The sequence below is a fragment of the Alosa alosa genome, chromosome 18 (genome assembly GCF_017589495.1).
Source record: "Alosa alosa isolate M-15738 ecotype Scorff River chromosome 18, AALO_Geno_1.1, whole genome shotgun sequence".
Taxonomy (NCBI): Eukaryota; Metazoa; Chordata; class Actinopteri; order Clupeiformes; family Clupeidae; genus Alosa; species Alosa alosa.
The window spans coordinates 29,064,655-29,082,526 of NC_063206.1; the positions used below are offsets into that span (position 1 = coordinate 29,064,655).

The 17,872-nt window shown below is 45.5% G+C and overlaps 2 non-coding genes and 4 pseudogenes across 2 annotated transcripts; all 6 read right to left on the bottom strand.

The window, feature by feature from the left end:
- Positions 1 to 4,362: 4,362 nt before the first annotated feature.
- On the bottom strand, positions 4,363 to 4,478 carry LOC125312144 (annotated as a pseudogene).
- Positions 4,479 to 9,995: 5,517 nt separating this feature from the next.
- Positions 9,996 to 10,114, bottom strand: LOC125312165. Its single transcript, XR_007196576.1, has one exon. It is a non-coding gene; the product is annotated as a 5S ribosomal RNA (ribosomal RNA).
- Positions 10,115 to 10,357: 243 nt separating this feature from the next.
- Positions 10,358 to 10,466, bottom strand: LOC125312185 (annotated as a pseudogene).
- Positions 10,467 to 10,530: 64 nt separating this feature from the next.
- On the bottom strand, positions 10,531 to 10,649 carry LOC125312184 (annotated as a pseudogene).
- A 437-nt stretch (positions 10,650 to 11,086) lies between these two features.
- On the bottom strand, positions 11,087 to 11,205 carry LOC125312163. The gene has a single exon (XR_007196574.1). It is a non-coding gene; the product is annotated as a 5S ribosomal RNA (ribosomal RNA).
- A 6,491-nt stretch (positions 11,206 to 17,696) lies between these two features.
- Positions 17,697 to 17,814, bottom strand: LOC125312122 (annotated as a pseudogene).
- Positions 17,815 to 17,872: the final 58 nt, after the last annotated feature.

Consider the following 17,872-nt stretch of genomic DNA (forward strand, 5'->3'; position numbering starts at 1 on the left):
CAAGCAAAAGCGCTTACAGCACCTGGTATTCCCAGGCGGTCTCCCATCAAGTACTAACCAGGCCCGGCGGCTGCTTAGCTTCGAGATCAGGCGAGGCGGGCGTGCTCAGCGTGGTATGGCGTGGCGATTACTCAACCCTTTCGGACCGTTCATCAACCTCAACGCTCTGCCTGCACAAGCAAGCAAAAGCGCTTACAGCACCTGGTATTCCCAGGCGGTCTCCCATCAAGTACTAACCAGGCCCGGCGGCTGCTTAGCTTCGAGATCAGGCGAGGCGGGCGTGCTCAGCGTGGTATGGCCGTGGCGATTACTCAACCACTTTCGGACCGTTCATCAACCTCAACGCTCTGCCTGCACAAGCAAGCAAAAAGCGCTTACAGCACCTGGTATTCCCAGGCGGTCTCCCATCAAGTACTAACCAGGCCCGGGCTGCTTAGCTTCGAGATCAGGCAGGCGGGCGTGCTCAGCGTGGTATGGCCGTGGCGATTACTCAACCACTTTCGGACCGTTCATCAACCTTCAACGCTCTGCCTGCACAAGCAAGCAAAGCGCTTACAGCACCTGGTATTCCCAGGCGGTCTCCCATCAAGTACTAACCAGGCCAGGGCGGCTGCTTAGCTTCGAGATCAGGCGAGGCGGGCGTGCTCAGCGTGGTATGGCCGTGGCGATTACTCAACCACTTTCGGACCGTTCATCAACCTCAACGCTCTGCCTGCACAAGCAAGCAAAGCGCTTACAGCACCTGGTATTCCCAGGCGGTCTCCCATCAAGTACTAACCAGGCCCGGGCTGCTTAGCTTCGAGATCAGGCGAGGCGGGCGTGCTCAGCGTGGTATGGCCGTGGCGATTACTCAACCACTTTCGGACACGTTCATCAACCTTCAACCGCTCTGCCTGCACAAGCAAAGCAAAAGCGCTTACAGCACCTGGTATTCCCAGGCGGTCTCCCATCAAGTACTAACCAGGCCCGGGCTGCTTAGCTTCGAGATCAGGCGAGGGCGTGGCGTGCTCAGCGTGGTATGGCCGTAGCGATTACTCAACCACTTTCGGACCGTTCATCAACCTCAACGCTCTGCCTGCACAAGCAAAGCAAAGCGCTTACAGCACCTGGTATTCCCAGGCGGTCTCCCATCAAGTACTAACCAGGCCCGGGCTGCTTAGCTTCGAGATCAGGCGAGGCGGGCGTGCTCAGCGTGGTATGGCGTAGCGATTACTCAACCACTTTCGGACCGTTCATCAACCTTCAACGCTCTGCCTGCACAAGCAAGCAAAAGCGCTTACAGCACCTGGTATTCCCAGGCGGTCTCCCATCAAGTACTAACCAGGCCCGGCTGCTGCTTAGCTTCGAGATCAGGCGAGGCGGGCGTGCTCAGCGTGGTATGGCCGTAGCGATTACTCAACCACTTTCGGACCGTTCATCAACCTCAACGCTCTGCCTGCACAAGCAAGCAAAAGCGCTTACAGCACCTGGTATTCCCAGGCGGTCTCCCCATCAAGTACTAACCAGGCCCGGCGGCTGCTTAGCTTCGAGATCAGGCGAGGCGGGCGTGCTCAGCGTGGTATGGCCGTAGCGATTACTCAACCACTTTCGGACCGTTCATCAACCTCAACGCTCTGCCTGCACAAGCAAGCAAAGCGCTTACAGCACCTGGTATTCCCAGGCGGTCTCCCATCAAGTACTAACCAGGCCCGGCGGCTGCTTAGCTTCGAGATCAGGCAGGCGAGAGGCGTGCTCAGCGTGGTATGGCCGTGGCGATTACTCAACCACTTTCGGACCGTTCATCAACCTCAACGCTCTGCCTGCACAAGCAAGCAAAAGCTTACAGCAGCACCTGGTATTCCCAGGCGGTCTCCCATCAAGTACTAACCAGGCCCGGCGGCTGCTTAGCTTCGAGATCAGGCGAGGCCCGGCGTGCTCAGCGTGGTATGGCGTAGCGATTACTCAACCACTTTCGGACCGTTCATCAACCTTCAACGCTCTGCCTGCACAAGCAAGCAAAAGCGCTTACAGCACCTGGTATTCCCAGGCGGTCTCCCATCAAGTACTAACCAGGCCCGGCCCGGCTGCTTAGCTTCGAGATCAGGCGAGCGTGCTCAGCGTGGTATGGCTCCGTGGTATGGCGTGGCGATTACTCAACCACTCGGACCGTTCATCAACCTCAACGCTCTGCCTGCACAAGCAAGCAAAGCGCTTACAGCACCTGGTATTCCCAGGCGGTCTCCCATCAAGTACTAACCAGGCCCGGCGCTGCTTAGCTTCGAGATCAGGCGAGGCAAGGCGTGCTCAGCGTGGTATGGCCGTGGCGATTACTCAACCACTTTCGGACCGTTCATCAACCTCAACGCTCTGCCTGCACAAGCAAAGCAAAGCGCTTACAGCACCTGGTATTCCCAGGCGGTCTCCCATCAAGTACTAACCAGGCCCGGGCTGCTTAGCTTCGAGATCAGGCGAGGCGGGCGTGCTCAGCGTGGTATGGCCGTGGCGATTACTCAACCACTTTCGGACCGTTCATCAACCTCAACGCTCTGCCTGCACAAGCAAGCAAAAGCGCTTACAGCACCTGGTATTCCCAGGCGGTCTCCCATCAAGTACTAACCAGGCCCGGCTGCTGCTTAGCTTCGAGATCAGGCGAGGCGGGCGTGCTCAGCGTGGTATGGCCGTAGCGATTACTCAACCACTTTCGGACCGTTCATCAACCTTCAACGCTCTGCCTGCACAAGCAAGCAAAAGCGCTTACAGCACCTGGTATTCCCAGGCGGTCTCCCATCAAGTACTAACCAGGCCCGGCGGCTGCTTAGCTTCGAGATCAGGCAGGCGGGCGTGCTCAGCGTGGTATGGCCGTGGCGATTACTCAACCCTTTCGGACCGTTCATCAACCTCAACGCTCTGCCTGCACAAGCAAGCAAAGCGGCTTACAGCACCTGGTATTCCCAGGCGGTCTCCCATCAAGTACTAACCAGGCCCGGGCTGCTTAGCTTCGAGATCAGGCGAGGCGGGCTGTGCTCAGCGTGGTATGGCCGTGGCGATTACTCAACCACTTTCGGACCGTTCATCAACCTTCAACGCTCTGCCTGCACAAGCAAGCAAAAGCGCTTACAGCACCTGGTATTCCCAGGCGGTCTCCCATCAAGTACTAACCAGGCCCGGCGGCTGCTTAGCTTCGAGATCAGGCGAGGCGGGCGTGCTCAGCGTGGTATGGCCGTGGCGATTACTCAACCACTTTCGGACCGTTCATCAACCTCAACGCTCTGCCTGCACAAGCAAGCAAAAAGCACCTGGCTTACAGCACCTGGTATTCCCAGGCGGTCTCCCATCAAGTACTAACCAGGCCCGGCGGCTGCTTAGCTTCGAGATCAGGCAGGCGAGGCGTGCTCAGCGTGGTATGGCCGTGGCGATTACTCAACCACTTTCGGACCGTTCATCAACCTCAACGCTCTGCCTGCACAAGCAAGCAAAAGCGCTTACAGCACCTGGTATTCCCAGGCGGTCTCCCATCAAGTACTAACCAGGCCCCCGGCTGCTTAGCTTCGAGATCAGGCGAGGCGGGCGTGCTCAGCGTGGTATGGCCGTGGCGATTACTCAACCACTTTCGGACCGTTCATCAACCTCAACCGCTCTGCCTGCACAAGCAAAGCAAAGCGCTTACAGCACCTGGTATTCCCAGGCGGTCTCCCATCAAGTACTAACCAGGCCCGGGCTGCTTAGCTTCGAGATCAGGCGAGGCGGGCGTGCTCAGCGTGGTATGGCGTGGCGATTACTCAACCACTTTCGGACCGCGTTCATCAACCTCAACGCTCTGCCTGCACAAGCAAGCAAAAGCGGCTTACAGCACCTGGTATTCCCAGGCGGTCTCCCATCAAGTACTAACCAGGCCCGGCGCTGCTTAGCTTCGAGATCAGGCAGGCGAGGCGTGCTCAGCGTGGTATGGCCGTAGCGATTACTCAACCACTTTCGGACCGTTCATCAACCTCAACGCTCTGCCTGCACAAGCAAGCAAAGCGCTTACAGCACCTGGTATTCCCAGGCGGTCTCCCATCAAGTACTAACCAGGCCCGGCGGCTGCTTAGCTTCGAGATCAGGCGAGGCGGGCGTGCTCAGCGTGGTATGGCCGTCAGCGATTACTCAACCACTTTCGGACCGTTCATCAACCTTCAACGCTCTGCCTGCACAAGCAAAGCAAAAGCGCGCTTACAGCACCTGGTATTCCCAGGCGGTCTCCCATCAAGTACTAACCAGGGCCCGGCGGCTGCTTAGCTTCGAGATCAGGGCGGGCGTGCTCAGCGTGGTATGGCCGTGGCGATTACTCAACCACTTTCGGACCGTTCATCAACCTCAACGCTCTGCCTGCACAAGCAAGCAAAGCGCTTACAGCACCTGGTATTCCCAGGCGGTCTCCCATCAAGTACTAACCAGGCCCCGGCTGCTTAGCTTCCGAGATCAGGCGAGGCGGGCGTGCTCAGCGTGGTATGGCCGTAAGCGATTACTCAACCACTCGGACACGTTCATCAACCTCAACCGCTCTGCCTGCACAAGCAAGCAAAACGCTTACAGCACCTGGTATTCCCAGGCGGTCTCCCATCAAGTACTAACCAGGCCCGACGCTGCTTAGCTTCGAGATCACACTGTACATCAACATTTCCTGTGATAACAATAATAGCCTTAAAATAACATTTAGTCAGTTTTGTCTAGTTAGACTTAATACTACATAAAAGAAATATATATATATAAAAAAATTGAATTTTAAGGCTAAAATAGTTTTAAAAACTTATGGCTGTACTAATTTGAGATAAAATAACACTTTAAAGTAACCTTTCACCTACTGTATATGTTTAACATTTGAAAGGTTGTCAGTAAAATGTCCTCTCTTATATGCCATTCATCCTTATCATAAACTTATCTTAACTTAAGGAATATGGTTGTGTTTAATGACGTGCAAATCGATGAAAAAACACTGTAACAGTACATTTAGGGTGGAAAGGAAAATGTATTTAGAGCCATATGAGAGAGACTTTGACTTTAGAGGTTCCTTTATTGACAATCAAAAAGGAAACTAGGTAACATTAAAACCAACCCATAATAAAAACCTCCCTCCACCCCTACCCCACCCAGAACCAAGAAACCCAAACAAAACAAAAAACAGTAACCCAAACAAAACAACAACAAAAAAAAACCACAAAATATGCAAAAAGTGAAAACAAAACACAAAACAAACAAGCAACCAGACAGACAGACCAACCTAACTATCAATCACCCTTTGAAAAGTTCAGAACTTGAACAATAATTTCCCTTCTTCATCTAGTGCACAAATACAACCCCCCCCATGTTCCATAGAAAGACTCAAGATCATCAATTAACTGATTATATGATAATATGAGAGAGAGCGAGAGAGGGAGAGAGAGAGTCCAGATATCAGGTACTTAATTCTTCCCTCAACTACTCTTCATCCTCATTGAGGCCTCTGACAGCCAAAGAGCTCCAGAATAATCTCCTGGTAGGTGGCATGAGTGGAACCAGATTCCTTAGGATCTCCATCTTCTTGGCCTCCTCTACACCCCAGTCTTGCGGCCTCAAGGTGGCTGGAACACAGGAAGTAAACTTCTTCTGGAGGAAGTCCAGCTCAATGAAGTCCTCCTCCCCATGGGATTTCTTGACAAACATGGACATTGACCCTGACGCAGTTGAACCACTTTAATTTGAGCCAGTCTGGGCATTTTTTTTTACCTTGGCTGCAGAATGGCCATCAATCCATGCCCTGATCATCTCATTTTTCAATTCTACCACCTCCACTTTCCTAGAATTTGAATTAGCGACCACTGACAAAAAATCTTCAAAATCAAAGACCACTCCTCCTGGTCTGCGCCGCATCTCCTGTTCCACACCATGATGGAAGCTGTCTGCACTCATAAATGTGTGCCCAGGCTCGAAGAACTTCAGTGTCACATCTTCGGCTGAAATAGTATCTGAATTAACTAAAGTGACCAGTGAAGTCAGCAACAACCAGTTTTTGTTTTGCGCGCTACAATTGTCCACCCAGTATATGACATGTTTTGTGTCCCGCTCCTTTTCAAGAGCTGCCGCGTAAGCTGAGGTGACCTCTTTGGCGCTCCGCCCTGCAACACCCTCATTCCAGACAACAGAGATTGTCTTCTTTTTGTTGGTCTTCTTGGCTCCAACTGTGGCGAAGGTCTCGTGGTATGCCGAGATGCGTCGGGTGAAGACTGCTGCCTTCACACCTGGCATACGCGGAAGCATTATTACCTTTTGAAGGTCAACACTTCGGACAGCCGTGTTCTCAGGCCAGTCCCTGTCTGCATCTGCCCTGTAATGTAGTCTGGTCTCAGTGGCTGCAGATGTGTGAGTACGCCAGCTCTCGCACTGAAGGCAATCGTCTGCAGCCTCCCCCTGGTGATCAGCCCTCACATGCTGGTCCTGGAGCAGACAGCTCTCACACTCCTCCTCTCCAAGCTTGACAAAGCTAATGTTTGCCGACTTCACAGCCTTACGATACGTCTCGTAAGAGCAGTGGTTCCCCTTGTCAATGAAGTCCGCAAACATTAGCTTCACTGTTACATCACTTGGGAGATAGAGGCGGAGTGGGGCATGCTCCCTCCGGTAGTGGCTGACTGATGGATTGTACGATTGTATATGGTCTTTCAATGGCTTCAAGTCCAGCTTGTTGACAGGCTCGCGTCTCCCTCTTTGGTCATTAGGTGGAGCTAGAGCAGTCGATGTTTCTTTGCCCATCACAGAGATCACCAGGCTATCATTGGTTGGATGGTAGCCTAGCGTGGAGAGAAAAAACAGCTTACACACTTGCTGCGGGGTCTTGTGTGTATCCTGCAGCCTGTAAACAAAAGATCTGCTCCGCCGACTGGGATTGGCACAGACCTTTGCCTTTGGAACCTGACTAACTGTATGGAAGATAAAGGCCCGTTTCTCTCCATACGACATGTTCCAATACGCCCTCCAAATTTCTTGGCGCCTGTCTTCAGAAAATTTTCCCGAGCATTGCCTTCGGCACTTGATTCCACACGGTCCCCTCATTGGTGGTCGATTGGTGGTGGGCTCTGATGGAGGAGCAGGAGTGTTCTCTGGGGCAGAGGCTGGTGTGACTGGTCCAAGAACTGGGTCTGGAATTGTGACATGGGCAATCACTGGCTCAAGTGCTGTCAGTGTGGGCTCTGAGATCACTGAAACAAGGACTTGTTCAAGTGCAGTGAGTGAAGCAAGTGCAGGCTCTGGTGTCATCCGTGGCAAAGGAGTGGGGTCTGGTGTGCTCGTGGTGAACAGGTCATCTGCTCCACAAAACAGATCATCACTGATGTCCAGATAGCTATGGAGAACTGTCCACTCGTTTGCCTCCAGTTTTGCAGGGGGCATGTAGGCTGCTCCATTTTGCTGACTTTCTCCAGGAATAGAAGAAACTGAAAAGTATAAAAGAAAATAAATTAGACACTAGGAAATTTCTTTACCAATGTGATGGTAAAGGTGTGTAATAGCATGTATTAAAATGTCGATATTCTGGTACATGGATAAGGTCTTTGGGCCTGTGACATTAAGGGAAAACTGATTCAACCTCCTAAACCATATATTTTCTGAAAGCATATAACCTCACAATGTAATTTAACATCACATGAGACATGCCCCCACCTCCCCATCGTTATGCTGGCCATATATAACAAATAGGATATAGGTAAATTGGGCATGTGGATAACACCTTTGGACCTGTGACATACTGTAAAGGGAAACCCTTGACCCTAAACATGTCCCACCTTCCTCATTATTTTGTTGATTATGCATAATACATTAGGTCAGGGAAAATTGAGTGTATGACTGTGTATATTCTCCAGATGTGATATAACATGTGATGAGACGTGAGAAATGCCCCACCTTCCTTTTTAATTTGTCTCCCATATGCTATACATCGGGTATTGGTAATTTGGGAGAAGGGAATGGCCGATCCCTTTTGGCCTGCACTACTGTAAAGGCCCTGAGGTGTCCTACCTCAACATATTCAATGTATAGTTTAGAACACTGTCTCTACATAATATATTTTCAAGAGCCCCCATTGCCTACAATATTCTAGCATTTAAATGTGATGAGCGGGGAAAGAGGGTGTGGCCATTTTCCCCCATCAAGGAATACTTTTGGTGAAACATGTTGGTGACAAATGCTTGCAATCATCTAAGAATTATGAAAAAATACCTAGTTTGACACCAGAAAGTTACTTAGGGCCTACTTTGAGCATTAAAAAAAAGTTTCCCACAGAATTTGAACATTTTGTGTGTTATACACACCTTCACAAACACATTGGTGTTTGGTAAGGCCCCCCAATCCAAAGAGAGCACGCAAATTTGTATTCTTGTATAAAAAACATATTTCTAGATGTGGGTCTGAATTTCCAGGCTACCCACTTCAAATCATAGGCTATTGGTAAAAGTTCTGCTAAAATTCCCAGACTATTAATAACTAAAATCTACAAGACTCAGTTTGCTATCATGCAAAATCGTAGGCCTACTCCTAGCTCTCAGAAAAATATAGTGATTCAACACATGTATGAACCAATATGAACACGTCAAACGGGAGCCATTCATGTAGGAGTCACATGGTGGATTCGCCCAATAAGATCAATGACATCGACCTAAGGAAATAGTGCAGCTAATTGTTTGTATGGGAGTGAAATATTTTGCAACCAACACTATTCAGCTTTAGATAGCAACAGTAGGCCTACCCACAGCGACACTTAAAACTGAATGCAACCTCAAGACGATAACTCTGGCACTTTGGTTTGGCTAGTTAGAAAATATATCGAAAGCCAGCAAATGGCAAACAGATATTAACTGTTTATGGATTTAGACGATGGATTTGTCTTCTCAGTGGATGTTGTTTGCTATGGATTTTGGCCAGATTTCAAGAAAAGGTAAGTTGCGATCTAAGTTATATCTGCTGGGTTGGTTTGTGTTCGTGTAGGCTATGTTTTCTCCTCGCGGGGAGGTGTGTCGTGAGGCGTCCCCAACTCGCTCGCATTGATTTCTGTCAGTGTGTGGACTGGGCTGTTATTAGCAGGCAGCTGTAACTCTACCCTGTATGCCACGAGAAAATTAGTCCTTACTAATATTCAGACTTTGATTTATGGTGTCTTGCAGCTGGCAAGCCATCTACCATGTTCCCTTATAGAGGATATAGGAACAGTTGTGTTTTGTTTATCAAGTAGCCCAACTTGTTTGCATCGCTAGCTAGCTAACAAGGCGACCGGGTATGCTAGCTGAATTTGACAACCTGAAGTAGATTGCATATATATACACATCTTTTTTCATAAATCTTCATCATCCTTACCTTGATCATGGTGTTTGCGTTTCAAAGCCATCTCCACCATCAATTTCCCTCGAGAACAGGCCATTCTTAATGCTGTTATAGAAGGCTTACACAATCACTACAACAATTTGCTTTACACTTTATTGAAGTTAATGTGTGTGATAGAAATGCTTAAAGTACATGGAATACATAGGCCGAACACCGTATCTCCAGCGCGGTAAACAGTATCTTCACTTACAAGTTACGGCAAAAACAGCATCTTATTTTGATAAGAAAACAACAAAATTGACTCAAGATATTTGTCCACATGATAAAACTGATGCCCATTGTTCCAAAAATGACAAAAACTAATTTTTGACAAAATTGAAGTTACGGCCTTTTGCCTTTGCACGGCAGTGCGGGCGTGCTCAGCGTGGTATGGCCGTAAGCGATTACTCAACCACTCGGACACGTTCATCAACCTTCAACCGCTCTGCCTGCACAAGCAAGCAAAACGCTTACAGCACCTGGTATTCCCAGGCGGTCTCCCATCCAAGTACTAACCAGGCCCGGACGCTGCTTAGCTTCCGAGAACAGGCGAGCGGGTGCTCAGCGTGGTATGGCCGACACTGGCGATTACTCCACCACTCCGGACCGCGTTCATCAACCTTCAACCGCTCTGCCTGCAAAAGCAAGCAAAACGCTTACAGCACCTGGTATTCCCAGGCGGTCTCCCATCCAAGTACTAACCAGGCCCGACGCTGCTTAGCTTCCGAGATCAGATGACAGCGGGTGTGCTCAGCGTGGTATGGCCGTAAGCGATTACTCAACCACTCGGACACGTTCATCAACCTTAACCGCTCTGCCTGCACAAGCAAGCAAAACGCTTACAGCACCTGGTATTCCCAGGTGGTCTCCCATCAAGTAATAACCAGGCCCGGCTGCTTAGCTTCGAGATCAGGCGAGGCGGGCGTGCTCAGCGTGGTATGGCCGTAGGCGATTACTCAACCACTCGGACACGTTCATCAACCTTCAACCGCTCTGCCTGCACAAGCAAGCAAAACGCTTACAGCACCTGGTATTCCCAGGCGGTCTCCCATCCAAGTACTAACCAGGCCCGACGCTGCTTAGCTTCCGAGATCAGGCGTGCTCAGCGTGGTATGGCCGTAAGCGATTACTCAACCACTCGGACACGTTCATCAACCTCAACCGCTCTGCCTGCACAAGCAAGGAAAACGCTTAGAGCACCTGGTATTCCAAGGCGGTCTCCCATCCAAATACTAACCAGGCCCGACGCTGCTTAGCTTCCGAGATCAGACGAGAGCGGGCGTGCTCAGCGTGGTATGGCCGTAAGCGATTACTCAACCACTCGGACACGTTCATCAACCTTCAACCGCTCTGCCTGCACAAGCAAGCAAAACGCTTACAGCACCTGGTATTCCCAGGCGGTCTCCCATCCAAGTACTAACCAGGCCCGACGCTACAGCGGGCGTGCTCAGCGTGGTATGGCCGTAAGCGATTACTCAACCACTCGGACACGTTCATCAACCTTCAACCGCTCTGCCTGCACATGCAAGCAAAACGCTTACAGCACCTGGTATTAGGTGGTCTCCCCCAGGTGGTCTCCCATCCAAGTACCTAACCAGGCCCGACGCACCTTATTTCTCCCATCAAGATACTAACCAGGACGCTACAGCGGGCGTGCTCAGCGTGGTATGGCCGTAAGCGATTACTCAACCACTCGGACACGTTCATCAACCTTCAACCGCTCTGCCTGCACATGCAAGCAAAACGCTTACAGCACCTGGTATTCCCAGGTGGTCTCCCATCCAAGTACTAACCAGGCCCGACGCTGCTTAGTTTCCGAGATCAGACGAGAGCGGGCGTGCTCAGCGTGGTATGGCCGTAAGCAATTACTCAACCACTCGGACACGTTCATCAACCTCAACCGCTCTGCCTGCACAAGCAAGCAAAAAGCTTACAGCACCTGGTATTCCCAGGCGGTCTCCCATCCAAGTACTAACCAGGCCTGGTATTCGAGATCAGGCGAGCGGGCGTGCTCAGCGTGGTATGGCCCACTCTCGGACCGTTCATCAACCTCAAGCTCTGCCCAAGCAGGCAAAACGCTTTCAGCACCTGGTATTCCCAGGCGGTCTCCCATCCAAGTACTAACCAGGCCCGACGCTGCTTAGCTTCCGAGATCAGACGAGAGTTTTTTTTTTGTCTTTTATTCATGAAAATTCAAAACGTTTTTATAACATTACATTCATTACATATGTGCAAAACAGCAGTTTTTTTTTTTTTTTTAAACATTCCACATTAGTTCTTTTAACATTACAAAGAAATATCCATTTAAATTCATTTTCTTTCAAGTATCATAGATATGTGCAAAAAGGTTTTTGTCAATATACAGAACAGTCTGGCAAATCTATTTTTACCCCTTTCCATGTAATCTGAATAAAGGGGTTATTATAAATAAACATTTCATTGAAAACCTCCATATCACCCCTATTCCCATAGTATACATACACTGTTTCCATCAACTTTCTCAATTTAATTCCAAATAATTTACAAATATTCAAACACTTTTGTCTTTTTTTAACTACTGTTCTTCTTATCCAGATCGAATGTCTTGCTACTGCCAAAAATATATTCAATGCTTGATTACTTTTTTTTCCTTTATCACTTCTCCCAAATAAAAACAACTTTTCCCAATTGTCTTGTATGTACCTGTCTTCTTGTCCAAAACCTTTTGCTATTTCCTTCATCATTTTAAGAAAAATATCCAACTTTTGACAAGTAAAAAACATATGTTTTAGACCTTCTTTTTCTTCTCTGCACACTTTACATATTTCATCTTCTGCAAAACCCATCTTAAACAATCTCATTTCATTCATAATACAATTATGTGCCAAAAGAAAATCAAAATTCTCTAAAATTGGACATTTTAAGGTATTTCTTATGTTTTTCCAAATATCTTCAACATTTAAGTCTTCAAACATTTTGGTCCAATATATGTTTGCTCTTGGCTGTCTGAAAGCTTTACCTCTAAAATATCCATAGAAAATCTTCAGTACACACATATCTAGTGCTACTTTTGTTTCTTTTAGAAAAACTTTCATTGCTCCCTCTTCCTTCTTTTTAACATTACAGTTGATTGCCTCCATCCATTCCTTTGGTATTGATTTCTTTACACTTTCAAGTTCTTTTTTAATTTTCTCTCTACCATAATCCTTATTTACAGCCTCTATTTCATCATAGAAAACTGTCAAAGGCAGGAATCCTGTCTTTACCTCATAGAACAGATCTCCTACTCTATGGAAACCTGCTTCAAACCACTGCTTTGCAGTCTCTCCTCCCACACATTTAAACTTTGGATTGTAAAATATTGGTTGGTTCAAAATTTCTTTTCTCCCTTCAGGTTGAAAGTGTACATTATCTATAAAATCACTCCATGCTCCCAAGACTTCTCTGTAGAACTCTGGTAATCCTATAGTCATATAATCTCTGGTTTTCATCCATAAGATATTGGCTCCCATTCAAAAATGTTTATTTAAAAAGTACAGCATCGTTTTTTTCCAATCTCTATCCCCTTGACTCAGAAAAAGCTTTACTGTTTTGATCCGCAATGCCCTCATTCTTGTACTTGGATCCAATAATCCCAAACCTCCTTCCTCCACTCTCCCCATTAATGTGTCATAGGCAATTTTGGATGGTTTCCCATCCCAAACGAAATTTCTGATTATTATCTTTAAATCTTTATCCACTGTTTTTGGAAGGCTCACTGATCCCAGAATATACCATATTTTGGATAAAAATAATGTATTGAGCACTAAAATCTTTCCTTTAAGTGTTAAGTTTCTGCTTCTCCAAAAATTTAGTCTATTTTGCATTTTCCCAAGCATTTCTTTCCACATTGTCTCTGTATTCTCTTTTTCTTTTGCTCCTACTCTCACACCCAAAATTTTAAGATTACTTTGTACCTCTTTAAAGGGAAGTTTTATTGATGAGACATTTTTACCTATCCTCAAGTATTCAGTTTTATTCATATTCATTTTAGCTCCTGAGCCTTTACTGTATACTTCAAAAACTTTTATCGTTTCATTAACACTCTGTTCATCTTTTAAGATCAACGTTGTATCATCTGCATATTGATATATCTTTGTTTCAGTATGAAACTCCTCCACCCCCACACCTTTTATCTTATTTTCCGCATTAATTGCTAACCCTAAAGGCTCAGCCACCAAGGAATACAATAAAGCTGATAAAGGACATCCCTGTCTTATTGATCTTGTTATATGAAAAAAATCAGTTGTAAACCCATTGCACTTAACACAGCTCTTTGCTTCTACATATAAAGCTTTTAAACAGTTTATTATTTTTTCTCCAAAACCAAATCTTTCTAACACTGCAAATAAAAAATCATGTTCTACTCTATCAAAAGCTTTTTCTAAATCTGCACTTATTAAAAAAACACTCTTTCTTTCTCTTTCCATATACCATAAAGTATCTCTAACACTGTTTACTGTATCTGATATATCCCTTCCTAATACTGCATATGCTTGGTTTGTCTGAATAAAACATGTTTTAATCTATTTGCTATTAATTTTGCCAATATCTTGTAATCACAATTTAAAAGACTTATTGGTCTAAAGTTCTGTAACTCTTCCTTATCTCCTTTTCTTTTATAAATTATTTTAATTATCCCCCTCGTCATGGTGGGGCTAAGTGATCCTCCCTTCCACACCTCTTCAAAGACTAGCCTCAAAATAGGTACCAAAACACGTTTAAACACTTTATAGAACTCGCATGGTAAGCCATCTAACCCAGGACTCTTTCCATTTTTCATTCCATCAATTGCCTTTCCTATTTCTTCATAATCAATGTCTTTGTTGCACATTTCCTTATCCGCTTTCCCCACCCTCTTCTTTATTTTACTCAAAAGAAAATCTTTTGCTTCTTCTTCAGCTCCTTGTTTTGGGAAGAGCTTGGCATAATACATTTGTATTTCTTTTAGTATATGTTTTATATCTGTTACTCTTTCCCCTTCTTCATTTTTTATGCTCTTAATCTCTTCAGATTTTTGTCTATTCTTTTCTAAATCAAAAAAGAATTTTGTACATCTTTCACCTTCTACCATATATTTCGCTCTACTTCTTATCATTGCCCCTTGACATTTCATTTCTTCTATTTTCTTAAGTTCATCTTCCAACTCTACCACTCTATCTATATCTTCTTCTGCCCCATTTAATTTTCTTGTTTCATTCTCCAGGTCTTTCCTTATTACATTTTCCCTACTTATCCTATCTTTATTCCTTTTCTTACAGAAATCAATTGAATATTTTTTTATATCAAATTTTAGATTATCCCACCAAATCCCCAAATTTCTCTCATACAGGTCCATTTCCCTTTTACTGTTAGCAATTATACCTTCAATTTCCATTTGATACACATTATCTTTTAAAACATCAGTGTTTAAACACCACACTCCAGGACCTCTTTCTACTTTACTCAGATCTATCTTGAAAACAATATAATCATGATCACTAAACCCACACCTTCTATAATAAATGTTCTTGATACTTTCCTCAAAACTCCTCTTTGTTAAAACCATGTCAATTCTACTTTGTTTCAACTGATCAAGCACAATTTGTCTCCTACTATATTTTCTTACTCCCTCATTCCTCTCTCTCCATACATCTTGCAGGTCATTATCATCCATTAAACTTTTTAATTCATATCTTCCTCTCTCTGTTTTAAAAACCATATTATCCGCAATGTCATCTTTCTCCAAAGAGGTATTAAAATCACCAACAATTACTGTTTCCCCCCAATCTTCTAATAACACCCTAAGTTTTTTAAAAAAGGAAACCTTTTGTTTATCGTCATTCGGTGCATGTAAATTACAAATATTTACTTTTTCATTGTCCTTTTCAAATCTTACACTTAATATTTTCCCCTCCTCATCACTATATATTTCTGTTACTTTATCACACACATTCCTTTTAATTAAGAATGCCACTCCTCTTCCTTTTTTGCCATTATTAAGAAAAACTTCTCCATCCCACCCCTTTTTTAATCCTTCCACCACCTTGTCAGTCCAGTTAGTCTCTTGTAAAATGATTATTTCACCTCTTTCAGTGTCCTTGATCAGTCTTTGTATTTTTTCTGGGTTCACCCCCCCTCTTAAATTTAAAGAAATAAAATTAAGTCCCATTAGCAAGATAAAAACAAAAAATCTAATAATAAACAAAAATGAAAAACTCCCCCCCATTTACAATTATGTCTTTTTACGCAGACCCTCCGGCACTGGCAATCTTCTTCTTTTCTCTTGTTCTGCCAGTACCGCTTTTATATTAATTGTTGGCTTTAACCTAGTTCTTTCAAGATTTACATTTAACTTAGTGACTTTTAACTTTTCTTTCCTTACATTCCTCACCTTGGAAAGGAGTCCAAGTTCCTGTTTGTCATTGTTTTCCTTCTTCTTTTCAATGTCCTTTTCTTTATCCTCTTTTCTTTGACTTTGGATTCTCTGTATTATTCCAGCCTCTAAAAGCTCTGTAGCCTCCTCCTCCATAGATGCATCCGTGTAATTCACAGCTTGCTTCTGACTCAGGACCTCAACCTGGCGGCTGGCGCAGGGGAGGTCATTCTCATCTGAAGAAACTGGAACATAGGGCTCATCCTCCACCTCGTACTCTTCTCCATCTTCCCTGAGTTCATTCTCAGACTCTCCACCATCTTCCTCCACATCTCTTCTACATTCGCACCTTATGCATGCACGGCGACAATTTGGGCACTTGTCGGCAACACACTCCCGTGCGTAATGTCCTTGTTGCAGGCACTCCCTACATTTTGAAATCGGACAATCTGCGCGGTACATGTCCTGGATTCATGCATGGCGACAGATCTTCACTTGGCGATCGTGAATCACCCTACGAAAAGTACTGGGGTCCGTCGGGAGTGTCAAACTTGACCGAATAAGGCAAGGAGGTCACTTCTTTTGGAAACTTAACTTTTATAAAACGTGTTCCATCCACCACTTTCGTACCTGGATAGAAGCGTCGCCGTAACGGAGAAATGGGCTCCACTCCCCAGCGGTACAGCTTCTCCAGCACTTCACCATCAGTTGTATACGGTGGCAGGTGTAAAAATGAGACCATTATTTCATTCATAAGCAGTCTTTTCGTTTTCACTACTTTCCCATCATACAGAAAGCCGTCTTCCAAACACTCACATGCATTCTCATCCTCCAATGTTGCTTCAAAATGCTTATTTGGTCTCGGTCTTAGTGCCAACAATTTTCCTATCCCCACTTGCTTTTCGAGTGCCTTGATTACATTTATAGGCATAACATTCTCCATACTTTCCATTTCCAACACGATTGTTAGTTCTCTCGTGTACCTCTTTCGTTGTGATATATTTCTTCCACTTTGCTGTCTTATTTCCCCATTTTGCTTGTTCTCCCCTTCTTCCACCTCATGTTCATTATCAACAGTCAATTTTTTTATATTAGCACAGACTTCATGTTCATTGTCCTTTTCATTTTTATCTTTGTTCAAACCTTTGTCTTTTCCATTCCTTTCATCAGAACTTAAAAGCACATCCATTTTCATCTTCTCCTGAGCCTGTCCATTGTCTTTTGTCTTTGCAATTCTTTTACCAGGAACTTGGTTTGAAACATAATCCTTACTCGTACTTGCCTTCTCCATGTCCATTTTCTTTGTCTTGTTTTTATCCAAATTAAGAGGTAATTCCAAGTTGGGTTTGCCTGTTGTCTTTCCGAGTCTGATGCCATGTGGTCCGTCCATTGTTTGAAGCTAAATTTAGCTCCCCCAAACAGATAAAACTGTTGGGATTGCTGCCAAAAAGGCTCAACGTCAATTCAAAGCGTATAAAAACTAAACAAACAAACCAAAAAAAAACTGTCAAAACAATCAATGCAACTGAAAAACTCGGGGAGCCTCTCCCTCCACTGCAACCACCAGCTACACTGAAAACCAAATGGGGCGTGTTCAGTGTGGTATGGCCGTAAAGCCAAAGCTGCTCGCCAAAATAGTCTACTTAAAGCTCCTCCAGCCTGGGAGGGGAGGTCCGCAGCGTTAACCTTGGCCTCTCAGCACCGATAAGCCACTTAAAGCCAGGTGTTGGCAGTCAACTCGTGCTCTTTTTTTTTTTCAACCAGTTGCACAAGCAGCATATAGCCTATATTTCTTTTCAGAAAAATAGGCTCTCATTATGCATTTTATTATTATTATTATTATTTTTTTTTTTATTTTTTATTTTATTTTTTTTTTTCTTTTTCAAAGGGAGGCAGCAAACAGTCAAGGAGGTGCCTCATGGCGCACAGACAGACAAGCTTAAAATGATAAACAAAGTTTCACTGGCTGGAAGGAGAGAAAAAACTACGGCACCTGGTATTCCCAGGCGGTCTCCCATCCAAGTACTAACCAGGCCCGGCTGCTTAGCTTCGAGATCGGACGAGATCGAGGGCGTGTTCAACGTGGTATGGCCGTAAGCCAAAGCTGCTACGCCAAAATAGTCTGCTTAAAGCTCCTCCAGCCTGGGAGGGAGTCCC